Source organism: Manacus candei, unplaced genomic scaffold (genome assembly GCF_025592945.1).
Source record: "Manacus candei isolate 608988 ecotype Guabito, Panama unplaced genomic scaffold, ASM2559294v1 h1tg000008l, whole genome shotgun sequence".
Taxonomy (NCBI): Eukaryota; Metazoa; Chordata; class Aves; order Passeriformes; family Pipridae; genus Manacus; species Manacus candei.
In genome coordinates, this window is record NW_026138056.1 from 1,411,300 (window position 1) to 1,428,698 (window position 17,399).

The 17,399-nt window shown below is 36.6% G+C and overlaps 1 protein-coding gene across 1 annotated transcript in view; it reads right to left on the bottom strand.

The window, feature by feature from the left end:
* DOK6 (docking protein 6) overlaps positions 1-17,399 on the bottom strand; it is a 249,244-nt gene that overhangs the window by 75,538 nt on the left and 156,307 nt on the right. The gene's annotated exons all lie outside the window — the stretch shown is intronic.

Sequence of the window (17,399 nt, forward strand, 5' to 3'; positions counted from 1 at the left end):
GATAATTACAAAAGCCATTCTACAAAAGTCTATTTGAGAATGGGAGCAGTATTTCTGTCATATAAGAAGATAAATAACGAAAAAAATCCTCCAGAAACAAAATTTACTTTCTTCTTTTGAGAGAGCAACTGCTACTATCCTTATCTGTGGTATAAGTGGGGTATTATTTTGAGAAAGAAGAGTAGTACTGGGTGATACAGGAAATGGGAATAGAGAATAATGTTAGATTATTGTTGGAGGGTGTATATGGTGTTAAAGAGTGCTGCAATTTGATGGATTTATATTAGTAGTTCCATCATATTAGCAGTATCTGATTTCTGTATTTTTATCGACTTCTTGCAATTTTAGAAATGGAACTTAAAAAATCCTTTTTATTTGGCCTGATACTTCCAGTAAAGATTTTCAGTTATCTGTGATAGAAAATTGTTGACTTAGTCACCGATGTACACCATGCTTCAACAACAGGAGGATTTAGATTTGCCTAAAACACCAGATTACTTTAATGTTTTGGATGTTTATATTATTTTTAGAATATCGAATTTTGTTAATATCTCAGCACCTTCAGCATGGTCCCAGAAAGTCTGAAACATACAGAATTACAAAATAGTTTATTAAAATATGTCCCAAATAGTCTAACATATCTTTAGAATTTGTATCCCAGATTCTGTATGATTATTCATACACTGAATTTTACAAAATATTTTCACATTAAATTAATTAATTTTTGTATATATATATACATCTCCTTCTATATTACATGCATACACACACACAATTATATTTCAGTTTTTAGGAAATGGAATAATTTTTTTCATGAGACTTATCTTTTTGTCAAATTAGAATACAGCTTCCTAAATAATTTTATTTCAAAAGTCATCTTAGTAGGACTGTTGAGTTGCTAAGGGACTGCTGGGGTTCAGCAGTTGCTTTTGATTTCAAGGTTGACCAGTGAAAATAAAATCTTATTAACACTTACAAAATGTTTCCCTGTTCACTGGAGGAGACATGCTGCTGTGAGCCTCCTACAAAGAACTTATGCATGCCTGTGTTTGGGAAGAATAAAAAGTACTGGAGGCAGAAAGAGTAAACAGAGGTACTTCTGGAAAATACCTGGTGGAAATACTTACAAATGATCAACTGAGTGTTGAAAAGAAAGTCATAGTCTTAAAAATATATAATTAATATTATCCATATTGACATTATCCATAATTCTGGAATAAAACCCAGTTTTCTTCATTGTAAGATGTAAATAAAATATAATTCATTTTGTAGACAGGTACTACTTAATCAGTGTTAACATGATGTGCCAATTAATAGATTAAAACAAAAAAAAGGTTTTGTATTAAATTCCAATGGAGATCAAGATCCCTGCTGTAAACATTTAAGATATTTTATAACCTTAGCCACAGTCCTCCAAAGAGCTTCTGGTAGAAATAAATTGTCTCCAGAGCTTTGTGACATTATGGCAACAGCCTTTCATATCCCTCAGGGCATCATATAGCTGGTACTCTGCTTTTGTGTGAGAAGATCTTAATAAAATTCAAACAGCATGAAATGGAAAGTCTGGAAAAAATGATGGGGTTTCAGAAACTGAAGGAAAATATGATCTTTTTGTTGGTTTCAGAGGATGCAAAATCCTACAGGGATAAAAACAAGGAAGTGGACAACTGGGCATGATTAAAATTCAGGACTTAGCTGTATGTTTTCAGCATGCAAACCCCAACCACCACTGTTGCCGATCAGAGTAGGGTCTGCACTGCCTATGTGGGCCCTGGTGAAGGCAATGGTGTGGGCTGTGGCACTGCCCTGGCACCTGACCCACCACTCAGGACAGTGCTGCAGGGCCCTGCTTCCCAACCCCAACAGGTGGCTGCGGTGGACATGTCATGCCAATGTTGGAAAGCTGTTGATGGTAGCCTTCCCCTGTGGGCTTCCCTGGCTAACAATAGATGATGTGCACACAGCTGCTCAAAACTGAAGGTGGAGGAGAATTGTGGGCATCATTTCTTAAAGTGCTGAATTCCCCTAACTTGCTTTGAAGTTTAACAGGACTTGAAGCCCCCCAAAATGAAGCAGTTGTTATCTGGCACATTTGAGCCAGGCAAAAGCAGAAAAAATTGTTAGCATAAAACTTTCTTTCATCTGTCTAAACTTATTATTAATAATCTGTCTCCCAAGGAGATGAATCCCTTTACCAGAGTAAAGTTTTCCTGTTCAGCTCCTCGTAACACTATTCCTTTGATCAGATGAAAATCTGAGTTTAGACCTTCTAGTCTAGTCTATTCTAGTCCAGTTAGTGTTGTCTTGTCTTTTTTCTGTTCTATTCTTTTCCAGTTACAAATCAAGATCAGTAGCATCATTAGGGTTACTCTCAGTCTTTCTAGAACAAGGAAACAGACTAAAATAGAAGCGCTCCTAAGTATGATGGAGATGGGGACAGGGAAAGGGGTAAGTGTGCTCTCCTAAGCTTAAGGGTCCTGCCTAAAAAGCAGAGGACCTTTACTCATCTGGCTAACAGGAATGGACAAGTCCATGAGCTGAAACAAGACTTCTTGTCTTGTTCTATTTATAGTCAAAACATAGTCAGTAAACCAAAACCCCATTTTCTCCACAGCCCTCTTAGATACCAGATAACTGTCCATATAAAGCTTCAATTTCAGGTTTAGCCATGCTAATGTGTTGCTTTATTACAAGTAAAAATTAAATAATTGTGGGAAAATTCAAATTTCTCTATGTTCAAAGAACACATGGTCAATCAGTTGCCAATTTAATAGCATTTTCATAACTTTTACATGCCCTAGAATCACTTTAGAGAAAAGGCAGGACAAAGGTGTGGACCTCTTATTTTCCTGTACTGTCACAATTAAGCAGTACAGCTCTACCAACTCAGTATGACCTTCACTGTCAAAAAAGTCAATGATTTTGTATAGTTTAATTTTTTTATGAGAGACTTACAGTCTGCAGGGGCTTGAAAAATGCTGATCTATTTCTGTGTTTTTCAACTTTAAAACAGGGATGTCATTAACCCATGCTTTAGGATATTTAAGGATTCAATGCATTAAAATGTATGAAGTCCTTTGACTGAAATAGGAAAATATGGGGTTTTTGCCTGTATTATTAGAGAATGATATAACAGGATAGACAATGACACCAGTAGATAAACAGTGTTGCAAATAATTGCAAATTTTTTAATTCTTAAAATACTGCAACAGCTTTTCACAATCGTCATTGTTAGTAGATCTGGCTCAAGAGCCAGGAGAAAGAACAGTGATAAGGTGAGAGCTAAGCTTGTGGCCTAGGACAAGCTGGATTCAGAGATCAACAGTGAAATTTCTTGCTTTTATTCAAGGAAAAATTTCTGTTCAAGTCAAAAAGGTTTTCCCACCACTATTGTCAGATTTTTTCAACATTTCCCAAATTCATATAATGGTTTCCCACTGCCTCTGCTCACTATGTAACTTCAGTCTTTTAGATCAGAATCAATGCTATATATTAACCTTGTAGAATTCCCTTCAAAACGGAAACTGTTGACTTGACTTGACCATCATTTAAAAATAGCACTTTTTGCTGAATAGCAGTTCATGCTATCATGTCATGATTGAAGTGTCTTAAAAGTTTCATAGTGCAATATTCAGAAAACTGCATGAGAGGATAATAATTTGACATCTCAGCTTCATTTCACTCTTTTGGTTAAGGATAAAATGCATTTTCATGATAATGAAGGTTGTCTGAAAACTGAGATGCCCAGAAAAATTATTTCCTTGTTTTAAAATAAAAGATAACTTGCAACTGTAAGGAGAAAAATTTTAGCTCTTCATATATTTACATCTAATTTTTACCAACAAATAATTTACCAAATGTTTACCAACAAATAATTTAGGATTAAAGAAATAATGTCTGATTTCTATACTCAAAAATGTATCAAATTACTTAAAAGTAACTAAAAAAGGAACTCAAATAGGAACTGGAAAAACATACTAAAAATGTTTACTGTTAATAACTGCTACTAATAACTACAGCTATTAATAACTAATACATAATAAATAACCACTATTTTAGTTTAGCATTTCTAGTTCTTGAAATAAAAATGGCCTTTAAATTTTTAAATGAACAGATCATGAATAGGTATTGTCCAGTAATCAGAGTGCTAAAAGTTACCAGTATGAAGCTGGATGCAATTGCTGTTGCATACTCCACGCGGTGTGTGGGAAAAGTGATTTGTTTAAAACAGTGGAGCTGTTTACTCAGACACTTCAAGGAAATTAAGTTCACAGAATCAAAGAATCACAGAATAGTTAGGGTTGGAAAGGACCTCTGGACATCATTTAGTCCAACCTCCCTGCCAAGGCAGGGTCAACTAGAGCAGGTTACACAAGAATATGTCCAAGCGGGTTTTAAATGTTTCCAGAGAGTGAGACTCCACAACCTCCCTGGGCAGCTTGTTCCAGTGCTCTACCCTCAACCTAAAGAAGTTCCTCCTCATGTTAAGGGGAAAGTTCTTGTGTTTATAGCCATTACTCCTCATCCTGTTGCCAGGCATCACCAAAAAAGTCTGTCACCATCACTTGGCACCTGTCTTTGAGATATTTAAATGTATTGATGAGATCCCCTCTCAGTCTTCTCTTCTCTTGAATAAATAGGTCCAGCTCCACCAGTCTCTCCTCATAAGAGAGATGCTCCAGATCCCTAATCATCCCTGTGGCCCTCCACTGGGCCCCTTCCAGTAGCTCCTTGTCTTTCTTGTACCGAGGAGACCAGAACTGGACATATGGCCACTAACAGCTGAGTAGAAGGGGACAATCACCTCCCTCAACCTGCTGGCTGTGCTCTTCCTGATGCACCCCAGGATACCATTGGCCACTGACTACAGGCCTCCAACTGGATTCTACTCCGCTGTCACAATCCTCTGAGCTCTGCCACTTAGCCAGTTCTTGATCCACCTCAGAAATGCTTAATTAGCTAGTGCTTATTTCCTCTATGCTGAAGAAATGGTCAGATCCCACATATGAGACCAGACCTGTTACTCTTAAGATGAGCAGTAAATAAAAGTCAGCCTTTCTTTTAAAGGCTTGAAGCTGTGGCTGCCAGTCATGAAAAAACTAATTGGTATGCAGTATTTAACTCTGAACTGAGACACTTATTTCTTGTGTTGTTATAGCGCTGATTTTCTAAAAAGTGGTGAAAACTATAGCAATTTTTGACTCCAATTTAATTAGATTATCAGTGGAGACACAGGAACACTATCTCTCTTGTGGATATCTAACTTTTATTCTTTTCTTGTTTGTTGTTAACTTGAGCTAAGCCATTTTGACAGAAATCCTGTTTGTTCTTTGTGTGCGAGGAAGATACACACAGCATACACTAAAGACAGGCCAGCCAAACAGCAGACCTCACTATAAAATGAATGCAAAGCTTCCCTGAGGGTCCAAATTCTTTGCTCATTCCAACCTTCAACAAATTTTAGCTTGCTTACTTGCCAAAGTTGTTCTTTTCCGAGAAAACAAAAAAAAAAACTAAGGAAAGCAAATAAACTCTTTGTGGCAGGAGCATTTTTAGATAAAAAGCTCTCTTTATACCTAGGAATACTTATCAAGAAAACTAAAAAATAAACTATGTCTATTTTTAAGAAATTGTAAGTCAAATTCTATGTGGAAAGGATAGAAAAACAGAGGAAGAAAGAAGAAAATGGTTATAAGCATCCTAACTTACTACAGAGCAGGCTAAAAAGGGATACGTTTATGGGGGACGCAATAAGAAAAAAGATAACTACATAAACATAATATGTACGGGATCTAGGAAAGGTCTATGGGTGAAGCAGAGAGAAGACAATTAACAGGAAATGTGTATGACGTGTAATTTATTCACATATACGACTGACAACAGCCGTGCTTAGAAAGACCTGAAGTTGGAACAAGGTCAGTGAAAACTAGGAAAAAGTCCTGTGAAAAATATGTGAAAGGAAAATGAAAATCAACAATGTGAAGCACAGAAATGATACAAAGGGTGACATTCAGAACAAATAGACAGAGACTCTGAGTGTGGTCTGTTATGCATTCCTTATGGGAATAATGAGTTAAACTTGCTGTCAGCATTTTAGAGTTTTATCTGGAGTGTCAAATGGATATCCTGGCCATTTTATGATCTGAGAAGCAAATACTAAAATATTCTGATATACGAGGCATCTGCCTGCCCCCTTAATGACGGTTATTTACTGGCAAGAAAATACAACGTGAAAAATCAATTATGCATGATAGTTACTAATTGCCAACTATAGACATTCCTCCGTAACATTTATTGTCTTGTTATTGCACTTAAGCTGAGGTGAGTAACTTTCCACTGCTCTTGAACATGCTCATGAGATATAGATAGTGGAATCTCCTTGAATTTGGCTCGAGTTAGTACAAGGAAATTCAAGTATTACCGCACCTCTGATATGGCTCAGTAACTTGATCATGGAGCTTAGCCATGAAGATTTGTTCAAGGTCAGATCTTGTATTTCTTGAGTCATCCTTGGTGTTTTCAAATAAATGAACTAAAGGATTTCTATGCTATAAATGTAACTTTCCTACTAAGACAATTAATGGAAACATTTTGCAATTTTGAGAAGGAAAATGTTCACAGATGGAGTGGAAATGAGTGATGATGATTTGTTCCCAGATAGGTGGGAACACCACTCGAAAGAATCCAGCAGTCCTTTCTTCTAATATTTCCTAGAGACTCTTAATGCATTCCAAGTTGCAAATCTTTTTAAGATATTATATGCAGTCATGGCAACAAAAATCCCATGTGCTAGTCTGATGAATACGCTGCTAGTCTTTCTAAGAAGAGATATGATACCCTAAATATTTTCCTTCTTATAGGGAGAATTTGTGTACGAATAGTATTTTTTCATTATAAGATTATTGCTTTTCCTGCCTAAACAAAAAGACCATTTAAGTGGTATAATACACCAGAAACAAAAATTTTCTCATGAAAACATGTTTTTCTTTGTTTCGTCAGACAGGAGAGATTTCTGCACAGTACTACTGGTAATTATGCCTCTTGGGATACTTCTTTTTCTCATTGCCTGTGCTGTCTCTACACTCACTGTCTCTGTAATGCCCTCTGTGGCAGCACATTTAGACAAGTGGGGCATGTCAGGGACACCAAACCCATTCCTACATGTCAGATGCTTTCCACTTTTTGCTTAACGGAAGTGCAGAAAGCAGGCTGTGAATTTCTCTGGACTATATGAATGACTGTCCACTAGCACTGTAATTCTTTATTTCATTTACACAGGCTTTATCCCTGTCTATCATAAGATACAGTGGAAAAAGACATATTTTAGTTTTTTTCCTTAGGTTCAGTTTCGATAAGAAGGAGGATTCTGTCTGGGACTTGTTTTTGTCCACTAAACTATCCCATCTCTTATCATTAAAATGTTCTTGTTTATACTAAATTACTTTGATGTACCAGAATAAAATTAACTAGTGCTGAATAGTTAAGGATAGTAAATAATTCTCAATGTCAGTTACAGTATAAAAAGCAGAAAAGTGGGCTTTATTGAAGTAATGCATAAAAGGTAGAATGTGGAGATTGACAAGCAATTATGAAATATATCCATGCGTAATAGCAAACATGCTGTGCAAAGGCTCTGTTTAATATGTCCTAGATCCTAGAAACTAAGCTATAGTGTGATAGGTTGACCCCAGGTGGACATCAAGTGCCCACCGAAGCTCCTGTATTGATCCTCAGCTGGACAGGGGAGAGAAAATATAAGGAAGGGCTCCTGAGTCACATGTTGTTTCTGTTGCTGCTTCCTTCTCAGGAGCAGGACTCCTCACACTCTTCCCCCACTCCAGCATGGGGTCCCTCCCACAAGAGACAAACTTCTCCTATGTAAGACCTTCCCATAGGCTGCAGTCATTCACCAATTGCTCTGGCATGAGTCCCTTCCACAAGCTGCAGGTGGATATCTGCTCCACTGTGGACCTCATGGACTACTGGGAGCCAGGCTGCCTCACAGTGGTCTTCACCACAAGCTTCACGGGGAATCTTTGCTCTAGTGCCTGGAGCACCCATGCTCCCCTGCTTTCTTCACTGACCTTGGTGTCTGCAGGGCTGTTTTTCACATATTCTGACTCCTCTCTCTGGCTGCAGTTGCTGTTGTGCAGGTCCTCCCCCCCTCCTTCTTAAATACATTATCCCAGAGGGGCTACCACTGTCACTGATGGGCTTGGCCTTGGCCAGCAGCAGGTCTGTCTTGGAACTATCTGGCATTGCCTCTGTTGGACATGGAAGCTTCTGGTAGCTTCTCAGCGAAGCCACCTCTGTAGTTCCCCTGCTACAAAAGCCTTGTCACACAAAACCAATACACCCAATACCCAAGACATTGTTTTTCGCCACTAGAAGAAATATTCTGGAGTCTGAGAAGTTGAATACAAATACTTTACTACAACTCCATTTTTTGTTTCTTCCTGCATAGACTAATTTCATAAAACATGAACTAGACATTTTGATGGGGACAATTGAACTGTGCTGTTTGTACTTCATCAACTTTAAATAAGAAATATTCTCAGTTGCACAAGCAACCCTACAAGCAATACACACCCTCTTGTGTCAGTATTCAGTTCATATTATTTAAGAAATTAATGTAGGTAATTAATGCATTTGTATAAGCAAAACAACCTTTTGACAATGGAGAGTTTTGACAATGCAACATTTTCTTTAAAGAAAAAGTCACATTTATTAAAAAAAAATTGCTGGTGTTCTTAAATACACAAGACATTTGCAATGTTGACAGTTTAAGAAATAGAACAAACATGAAAATGTTGTTAGATAATTAGTTCTGTTAGTTTGTTAAGCTCAGGTCTTGTTGATAATGATAATGAAATACTATTTAACAGCATCTTGGACGAGTATCTATTCTTACCAGGTTTGTGAAAGATAAACCAAGAACTCGTATATTACTATTATCATTTTGGTACAGAAGCAGACGTTATGGTTGGCTGCACAACACACTAATGAAAAACATTGGTTTGATAAAAATAAAGAGATTGCAAAGACTACCGTTAGCTAAATTTTTCTGACTAAATCTTTTCAGTCATCATGGTTTGACTACCATTTTTCATCTCACTTTTGAATGAGAGAGATACAAGTTCCAAGACCTGGAAACTGGGATCATATTCAAATACAGATATTTGCTACAGGACTCCTGCAATCCTGTTAAGAGCTATTATTCCCCGATGAAGACAAATACATCCCATAAAAATAGTACTCAGTTTCTTTCAGTGTCTTTATTAGCAGAACATAGGGGAAATACCATTAATCTACATGAATACCTTTGACAAATGCAAAAATGTTAGATATAAAACCCAAATAATACTGGTTAAAATAAATGATAGTGTAATAATACAGGAGCCCTGTGGCAGCACATCACTACTTGCTATAACAAAAGCAATAAAACTTAGTGACCCAAGATCTTTATTTTCTTTGTTTTTTCTTTTTTATTTTGGAGCCCTACAGTCACTGTTATGTTTGAGACTACTCCTTGCCCTGGGTGTTTGAGATGGAAATCCTGTCAGATGACACTAGGGTCTGCATAAATTCTGAACACAATGGGACTTAATTCTGAACTTAACTCAGTTCTCTCTCAGGAAGTAACTTTTTTTTAAGAAGACATTTGCCAGCTAATAAATGTTAACATAGTAACAGCCAGGGACTGAAATTGCATAGGTATATATGTTAATTTTACTTCATCTTTGAGGAACTTGGTAGGCTTGGAAGCCATGACCTTGGACAGTATTGTAGAATTGCCAACAATATTTGGAGTACCTGACTGTGCGTAATCTAAAAGTTAAAAAGACTTGCTCCCTTCCAACCTTACCCATTCTGTGATCCTGTGGTTCTAATTCTATAATAAACACCAGTTTTGCATCTGCACATGTCTATAAATATGATACTAAGTATTTAACATTTTAAATCATTTACAAGTGCATTTGTTCTATAATGTCTCATTAAGCTCTTGTCTATGCATTGAATGCTATTGGAAACAAATTGCACCTACTGTGAGGCAGGAAGATACTGTGTTTTATTTTGTACATTTTATTTTGACAGCCAGCATACAAAATAGATATTTCCTGTGTTTTGATCAAAAGTATATGCAATTAAGGAGAGAAGGAAAAATTTCTGAAGGGTTGAACAGGAATGAACTAATGCAATGAATATTTTTGATTGATAAATAATATGAAGGGAATATAAGTAAAAATTATTAAGGAACTAATATAGAGCCATGTTTGGAGCCACAGAACCAGGAAAAAAAGGTGAAGTAATCACATATATAGCTACAACATCAGTTTTCCAGTTTATGAAAAATGAATGCTCATTCATTTTTCTCTCATTCCAAAAGCTGGACACAAGAAATGTGAAGAAATAATGAAGGAATGTTACAGTGCTGATGTTGTGCTCAGCAGTAGCCAAAACACTGGTGTGTTATCAACATCCCTTCTAGCTACCAATGCAAAGCACAGCACTGTGAGAGCTACTATGGGGAAATGGACTCCAGCTCAGCCATACCCAATGCACGAGCACAGAGGAATTTTCAGAAAGTCATATGCAAATATTATAGGCACACAGTGTTGTCCAGAGACACTCACCACACTATTTACATGCACTAATGAGTAATTAACATATACTAATGATATCCAAGGACTCATCAATAGTAATCTCAAATCTAGTGGCTTGTCAACTCGTTTGGAAGCATCCTGCAGCAGCAACCCCAGGGATGGGCAATAGCACTAGGGATGAGACAAGGCAGGGATTTGTTTAGAAAACCCAAAGCTGTATATCTCTCACCTGCTTACAGTAACAATTGAACATCTTAGCTAAAGGCCATGTTTCTGGTCTGAACTTTAGCCAGATATGTGTGCAGACACAAGCAGTCAAATAATGCCTCTGGCAGTAAAGTGGATGTGCAATAATAATATCAAAAAGTAATTACAGAAAATGTAATTACTTCACCACAAGTATAAAAAATTCACTGAACTTGCACCAACTCTCTACATGTGGTATTTAATTTAGAGAGGAAACATGACTTCTTTCATACTTGCTTTAACTTTTCCTCTTTGACACAAGCCAGGCAGAAGTGAAATAGAAGATTTTCCCTGTTATCTCAAATACAAACAGCAGCAATTCTGTTACGGATCAAACAACTCCCAGTGCATTCACCTGACATCTCTAACTCCAAGTATGGTTGTGCATAGGATATTCTTGTGCTAGTGCTTCCAGCAGTGAGAAAACTCTCTGTAAGGATTTCTCATTAGCCTGATAGTTAAAATCAACTTTAGTTACGTTCAGGTAAGCAGCAGTTTGATAAGGTCTTAAGAACCCTCAAATTAGATTTTGAAAATTTTGTTACATAAAAAAAGACACTCCGTTCAATTACACTAGTAAGTGGGTAGGAAAAGGTGTAAGTGGATAAAAGAAGTGTAAAAACAAAGAAACAAAAGAAGAGAGTCCTGCAAAAGAAAATCATCATAGATAATCACATAACTCAGATCCTGCTGAAAAAGGACAGGAAAAGAGTACAGAAGGATGAAAAAGAAGCAGAAAGCATTATTTACAGTTTATATTTACACATTTGGGCTTCTTACATATTTTCCTATAGTATCTCGTATCTCATATAATATCTTCTGTCTAAAACATCATGGGATGCAACAGCCAGCCATTTTCTGATGTTTTGATAAATGCATATTTCCCCCTCTGATTAATAGCAATCAGTTATGTTGATTAGGTTCTCTTGGTTGAATATCTGTTATGAGTCCTGTATGAAACCACTGATCCTGTACTGGCTAAAGACACATTTTATACCACCTTAATGAGGATTTTGCTTAAACTATAAAGATTTAAGCAAGAATGGCAAGAACTGTGGCCATTATGTGTAAGTGCCACTATGTACTCGGAGCAAATATTCCCTCAGACCAGTTCTCTGCGTAGCATTACGATGCTATTAATTGACAGGATATGCACCTTCATATGTCTGTCACAAAATGGGAAAAAACAAAGACTGCAAAACAAATTTAGGATAGTAGAATCTAAAATTATGAAATCCATCTTCTGTAATGCATAAATTTTTTAAGCACAGCATGCCTGCTGTCTGCCCAGGGAACTTGGGGCATTGTTTGAAAGCAGAATGAAATATCGTCCTTTGCTGTGAAAAAAACACTAACAAACTTCTTTTCCACTGGAGCTTACTTGTCTAATTCAATATTCCAGAGTTTAGGCTCCCACTGTTCTACGCTGACTTAGCAATACTTTTATAAGAAATTTATGACAGCCATGGAACTGCTCTGAACACTGGAATGCGTCAATCCCTTCTGTCCCTGATTCAGTATGCCAGGGCTAAAAAACCCATGAACTATAGATGCAATACCTACTGGCTTCATCAAATATTTATATATAGCTATCCAAAAAGAAAACAGTATTGGTGGCAGAAGAGAAAGAGTACAAATTCCTTATATGTAGAATGATATATAATGTATATTCACGGTCCTTATGCAGCAAAGGTGACCGTGTTTTCCCTGGACACTTAGATGTAATAGCTTGGGCATGTTTGTGGCTATTTAATGTATGCCATTAAAACCATTTTGAGTATCCTTGGTAACATTTGAAAAGTCTTTTAAAATATTTCCCCATTTTGTCAATCTGGAACATTCATATTATAGCTATTATTCATATCATAGACAGAATATTAGTCTCAAGATAATAAATGCTAAGATACATTTCTATTTCTGTGTATTACTATTTCTGCTCTAATTTCTCTGATGGTTCTTTTTGCCAGCTATTTGATACTACTTCCACGTGTATGGAACACTTTTTTCTTGGCTGCCCTCCATTTCATCTGTGCTTCTACAGCTGAGAGCTAATCATACTGATTTTTCTTTTTTTTTTTCTCTCTAAGAAATTTGTCCTATGGACCTTAAAGAAGCACCTGATAACAAAGGCAAAGTACCTGTGAAGTCTAATATTTGAGGTTGTGTTTTCAACAACTGCCAATGACAAACACTTATCTTGGACAACCTACTCGAGCTATTTTGCTCATATCTTCTACACTTCCTGACTAGATGTTATTCCTAAATGATACACATATTCTGAAGTCAACTACCTTTTGCTTTTATTCAGAAGTGTCTCCCCATCTATTTCTGTCTTACTGGCTCATGTATTTAATCACATTCCTATCTCCTCCTATTCCATGCGCTTAGCCCATTCTGTGTCCCAACCCCACAAACTTTCCCTCCTATTTTCATTAATTCCTTGGGTTTCTTTTATTTCCAGCAAGCTAGTCCACTTGATGTCTAGTGTGTATGCAAAATAGCTTCAGCTCACTCATGCCTTGGTCCTCTCCAGACCACTGTTGTTTTGCATTGCTGTTGTTGCTCTTTATTCTCTGGTGGCAGTGGCAGTACTCTTAGATGAGGAAGTCACCAGAAATATAGATGATCCAGCCTGTTCTATCATTAAATATAGGTTTGGAACCCTCAGTTATCATCTGAAAGAACTTCAGGGTTTTTCACTGAATCATCCCCAAGACTATATAATTTTCTGTCCTTAATCCCATTCCTGACTGTAAATACTTATGGTCAGACAGTTTCAAATTCAAACTAATAAATGCAGTTTTTGCAATAAGTGATAATTTTTATTTACCTTTATAGTCAACTTGATGAAATTTCAGCCATAATAGCACACATTTCAGGTAAATAAAATTTCTCCTGTCATTCATCTGAAAATGTTGTTTTCAGAAAGTGTATCAGGGACCATTTAAAGTACCATTTTAAAGGAGGAATATTTTCCAAGTTGGACAGGGAATTTTTAAAAAAATAGTAAAAAAAAGTGAAAATCTGCTTTGGTGCTGGTTCAAGCAAGCCATGTGAATACAATGCTATATTTGACTTTTCAGCCACTGACAGGGTAATCAAGTAGATGAAGGATCTCAGTGAATTATAGCACTGACTAAATTTTCTTCCAAAAAGTCAGAAAGATCAAACGATGTTTGGAGCCACTGAGATTGAAAGATTCCATTAGATGCTACCTCTCCCTCCCCTCTTTCTAATAAGATGAAAGCTTTTTAGAAAATATGTGACAAATGACTACGTACAGCAGAAATAAATCACACGCTACAGAGTACAGCATTATTAATAGTTCAATAATAGTAATAACTTACTGCGATAGCAAAGAAGTACTATTAGGAGGGACACAGTAGCTAATAGCATTTTCTCTAACAGGGGCTAAGGGACAAACCTTCCTTTGGTATCTTATAAATAAATGGAAGATTAAAGGAGCTGGTGGGACCAGTCAAGCACTCATCAAAAATAGCCTGATTTTTCCAGAAAGCTACCGAATAGGTGCTGCCTGTAAAGTGCTCTCCATCTCCCCTATGTGACAATATTTTAATAGTTCTTTAGTTAATTTAAATTAGAGTGAGATGACAGTTGCAATAAAAGACTTGAGGGGGGCATAATGTATGATAATGCTGGGAGGTCTGTGACAGGGTTTTCAATTATTAGGCTTGTTTTCTCCTTAGCAAAGTGCTTTGTGAAAAAAACCCTGAAATTTAGCAAGTGGATTTGTATCCAAGCAGCATTTATCACCGCTACCTAAAAAATTAAAGAAATTACTCATAAATGGTCAATTGGGTAGTTCTTTCAGATGTTCTTATTTAGTTATATACATATTTTGGGATGAAAACATTTATATTATTCTATATGTGTTTTTAAACATTTTTGTGTGTGTATGTGTGTGTTTGTATTTCCCTTAGTAGTAAAAAGTCACCCAAAGTAACTTGGATTTCATTAAGGGTGCAGCTGTTTAACAGTTTTAAAGGTTTGAACCAAAATATCCCAGGTATTCACCAGTTCAAGAAAATTCTCTGGTTTCTGAATGAATGTTGTCTCCATTAATATATTTCCATTAATATTTCAATATTATCATCTTGGTTTTGTTTACTAATAGCTTTTTATAGAAGAGCAGAATTTTTTTTCTAATTAATGACATAATGAATGAAATTAATAATTGATTATTTAAGTTAATAGATGGAAATATTAATTATCTTCATGATTATTGATTGATTTTTGAAAAAAAAATTGCAAGAAAACCTACAGCAATAGGAAAAAAAAAAAGCCAGTAGCCTCTACAGTTACATAGTCCAACACAGTCATGGATACAGTGGGATCACATATATAATAACTGTGTTTGGAAATGTGTATAATAAATATACATACATATAAAGCATTGTTGGTAATGACATTCAACTAATGAAGTCAGAATACAGCTACTGAAATAAAGAATTACCATGGAAAATTCTACACTATAGAGTTTCTACTCTCATACTATGTCCAGAATACAGAAGTATTTCTGGAACTGCTTTCCATCTGTGAATGACAGTAAACACCAAAACCACTCTACTGACCCCTTTTTGAAGAACAGAAGTTACTGGATACCCACATCTTCCAGAAGAGCTTAGTAAAGCTAACAAAAAGATGCCAATAGATATTTTAAAGAATCATAGAATGTGCTGAGTTGTAAGGGACCCATCAGGATCATTGAGTCCAACTGCACAGGACAGTCCCAAAGATCACACTATGTGCCTGAGAGAGTTGTCCAAATGCTTCTTGAACTCAGGTTTGGTGCTGTGACCACTTCCCTGGGGAGCCTGTTCCAGTGCCCAACCACCCCTCGGGTGAAAAGCCTTTTCCTGATATCCAGCGTAAACCTCTTGTGCCTCAGCTTTGGGCTGTTTCCTTGAGTCCTGTCGCTGATTGCAAGAGTGAAGAGATCAGTACCTGACCCTCCACTTCCTCTCACATAGGATGTTGAAGACCACAATGAGGTCTCCCCTCAGTCTCCTCCAGGCTGAACAAACCAAGTGACCTCAGTCACTCCTCATAAGTGAGTTTATTATTTGTGAGAACAATGAATTTATACTGCCTGAAAGAACAGGGGGAATTAAACAGATATTGGGCAAACCTTCCAAGACCAGCATGCTAAAGCAGCTTTCTCAGCTCAAAAGTAGTGATTGGCAGTCAAGCTATACTCAACTTGGTTCCAGTAGAATGAAGACCCAAGCCTGAGAGAAAAATAAAACTTCCATTGCAATTTTTTCATGTGCAACATACAAAAACCAACTCTTCAGACACTAAAATGACCTTTAGAATAAACCTATGTGCCAGCTGAAGCAGAGGAATCAGAGTTCCCGACAACAAATGAAGCCTACAAAAGTATAAAAGCGGGCCCCGTTATGCTTCTGCAATGCTCTGTGCGTGTACGTGCAAGCACGGGTTTGCAGTTCCCTACATATTCACGAACAAAGCTCTTTTTTTTGTGCAAATTTCAGCCTTTGCATTTTGATTACTTCTTTCTATGTTTGTACAGTACACAGCCGCAGCATAGAGGGTATTTCAAACCTCCTCCTCAATCGATGATTCTACATTCAAAAGCTTTGGAGAAAAGGATTTATTTGTGCTTAGCATTATTGATGGCTAGATGGTTCTCTGTGCAAAATGTGGCCTTCTGGATTGCCCTTTGTGAAGTGTTTAACACTCTTACACTGTCTGTATAAATAATTAGGTGCCAAGTTCCAGCCTTTTTAATTACCTCATGCAAATATACTTGCTAGGGGAGAGATGAAACAGTATTTAAGTGCCAAAATAGACACTTTTATTGTAAATGGTATCTATATGCAGACCATTGCAAAATCTATTTAGCATTTTGTATTTAAGAGATTTTGAGTTTAGATGTTGATTTTTTTTAAATGGGGCACTTAAAACTAAATTGTTTTAGTTTTCAAATCTGAGACATTTCAGTCCTCCTGTATGTTGAAGTAGGAGGTTAAATGTTATTATGACTCTTGGAGAGAAAAGCACATGCTGCTAGAGCATCTTAAGTTATCCAGAACTGCCATATGAGATTAATTATTGCTGCTGTTTACTGTGGAATTCAAAGGTTAAAATGTACAGTTGAAACAATGAGTCCTAATGTGATTAATAATGTATGAATTATTTAATCTGCTACTTCTCCACTCATATATTACACAGCAAAAACTTTGTTAGCCATTTTAAACTTCAGGAATATTAATCCAACAATGCATGCTTACGGGAGAGCATATGTATGAAAAAGAGGCAATTAGAATATAGGTAAGTAAATGACAAATCTCTTGGGCTCATGAATGGATGTAAAGGCACATGAAAGCTAAATGGCCGCTGGTCTCAAAATATTTTAAGACAAGCCCTTCTTTGACTATGACATGATTGTTATGAAGGGAGAAGGCAAATTAGGCACTCAACCAAAAGGCACAGTTCATGCTACCTCAGGATCATCAGAAGGAACATATGCTATCTGCTGATACATTAGGCAAACACAATACAATT